Here is a 3,021-nt window from a genome sequence, read left to right on the forward strand (position 1 = left end):
CCGATGAACCAGAAGCGACCATAACGACGAAGTTCGAGACCAAGCGTGTGCCAAACATTCGAAACGAAGATATCGACTGAGTACGTTGACAAGAGCGTGGGTGATCAGGCCAGCTTTCGCCAAAGTTGACTGAAGTCGACGGAACCAAACGGAGATGGTCGAAGGCGTGGGCTCAGGAAACAAAAGAAAATCAAAAAGAGAAGAGTGTAGCATGCGTGTAGTATAGGAATAATCCTACACCGTATCGGTTGTTGACTGTGCGACTATTCTCGGAAGCGTACGGGCAACCGTACTCGGCGACCGGAACGTGAGACGGCAGTCTCGTTCGTATCGCGTGAGCCTGCAATCTCATCCGAGGTCAGAGGCGGCGTGTTCTGCTGATCTGGACGTGAGACTATCGTCTCGTCCGTAGACGGTGCAGATGACGCGTGCTGTTGACCGGGATGTGAGAATGAGGTCTCAGATGTATCTAGCGTGGGACCTGAAGAAGATTTAAGGATCCCGCTAGGTTTAATAGATCTAGCATTGAATCTCAGGTTACCAGATAGGGCACTGTCATCGACGTGTGCTGGTTTGAGACGATCAACGCTGACGATCTCGACGCGGCCATGTCGATCAACCTTGAAGATCTTTTCGTGACGAGTGATCACGTGAAAAGGGCCTTCGTAAGGTTGTTGCCAAGGTTTGCGTACCGAATCTACTCGTACAAAAACATGTGAACAGGTAGATAACTCTCTCTCGAGAGCGACCTGTCGATGTTGTATTCGAGTTGACACCGGAGACAGCGTTCGCATAAATGCAGACAGTCGATGGACGTTGTCTGATTTACCGAAATTAGGTCTGCTCCGTGGTGTGAAGAATTCTCCGGGCAGACGCAATGTCGTGCCGTATACCAGTTCAGCGGCGGAACATTGTATATCTGCCTTGAAGCTCGTTCGAATACCTAAGAGGACAAGCGATAAGGTTTCGTACCAGTTGTCGTTCTCGTGTGCTCGTAGAGCACTTTTAAGTTGGCAGTGAAACCGTTCAACTTAACCCTTTGGTGCTGGGTGGTAGACGGATATGCTTATGCGTATGCATTCCGTACCAAGCAGCCGGGTCAGCGAGGAGAATAGTTAATAGGGGAAAATTTCTCGAATAAAGCGTGGAATTCATCGTCACGCGAATAAAAAAGTAACAAGGATTCGGTACACATACATGTGAGTCTATTATATTAATACTATTCTTATCGTTATCCGTCATGTCGAGTATATTATATATTAAATATGAAAATATACGACAGACGTGGATAGATAAATCATAGACTCACCGAATTGGCTTCTTTGGAAGATTTGACCAGAGGCAGGTTCCAAAATACGGGTCAACAGTTGTCGCGTGTCCCAAACTTTGGGATCACCAATTGTAGCGTGGCGTCGAGTTGAGATTAACTATGAACACCGCTACCAAAAAACACGTGCCAAATAGATCAGAAGGCGTAAGAAGCTCGTTCCAAATGACTCCATAAAATCCCCGAGAAGCCAAATATCAGAAGGCAATTAATGGACCAAGTCGAGTTATATTTGCTGGCGATCTCGTGGCATCGAAAGGATACCGAGATCGTGCCAGGATACAACCTTGGTTACAGAAGGTAACCGAATTCGCGCGAAGTTACAATCGAAGTGTAAGTATAATAATGGAAGCACAAAATAGCTGTCATTAGCACAGTCAAACAAAAGCACATTAAAACAAACACTGGTACAGTTGGTTATAATAATAATTGTTTTTATTAAACCAGTCGTGTTCTCGTGATAAATGTGAGTCACTACAGGAGCCCCCGCTAGAAAGGGTTTACACTTTCGATAAATAGCGGTTTAAATCGTGGGACTGATCGGCTGACGAGCGATTGTAGGACGGAAAGATTGGCGAACAGGAAAGCGATCGTTGACCGTCAAGTTGCCAACGAAAGTCGTTTTTGGAGAACGGTACCAGGAGCGATGTGCTGTAGTTATTGCTTGAGTTGGCATGCTACACCAGAGTGGTTTGTATCCAGAATCTGAAGATTGCGTTCGTAGGGGTGCGCACCAGAAACGCTGCAGACGTAGGACGAAACCACGTTGATCCGATGAACCAGAAGCGACCATAACGACGAAGTTCGAGACCAAGCGTGTGCCAAACATTCGAAACGAAGATATCGACTGAGTACGTTGACAAGAGCGTGGGTGATCAGGCCAGCTTTCGCCAAAGTTGACTGAAGTCGACGGAACCAAACGGAGATGGTCGAAGGCGTGGGCTCAGGAAACAAAAAGAAAATCAAAAAAGAGAAGAGTGTAGCATGCGTGTAGTATAGGAATAATCCTACACCGTATCGGTTGTTGACTGTGCGACTATTCTCGGAAGCGTACGGGCAACCGTACTCGGCGACCGGAACGTGAGACGGCAGTCTCGTTCGTATCGCGTGAGCCTGCAATCTCATCCGAGGTCAGAGGCGGCGTGTTCTGCTGATCTGGACGTGAGACTATCGTCTCGTCCGTAGACGGTGCAGATGACGCGTGCTGTTGACCGGGATGTGAGAATGAGGTCTCAGATGTATCTAGCGTGGGACCTGAAGAAGATTTAAGGATCCCGCTAGGTTTAATAGATCTAGCATTGAATCTCAGGTTACCAGATAGGGCACTGTCATCGACGTGTGCTGGTTTGAGACGATCAACGCTGACGATCTCGACGCGGCCATGTCGATCAACCTTGAAGATCTTTTCGTGACGAGTGATCACGTGAAAAGGGCCTTCGTAAGGTTGTTGCCAAGGTTTGCGTACCGAATCTACTCGTACAAAAACATGTGAACAGGTAGATAACTCTCTCTCTCGAGAGCGACCTGTCGATGTTGTATTCGAGTTGACACCGGAGACAGCGTTCGCATAAATGCAGACAGTCGATGGACGTTGTCTGATTTACCGAAATTAGGTCTGCTCCGTGGTGTGAAGAATTCTCCGGGCAGACGCAATGTCGTGCCGTATACCAGTTCAGCGGCGGAACATTGTATAT

This window comes from Schistosoma haematobium (genome assembly GCF_000699445.3).
Source record: "Schistosoma haematobium chromosome Unknown HiC_scaffold_273, whole genome shotgun sequence".
Lineage (NCBI taxonomy): Eukaryota > Metazoa > Platyhelminthes > Trematoda > Strigeidida > Schistosomatidae > Schistosoma > Schistosoma haematobium.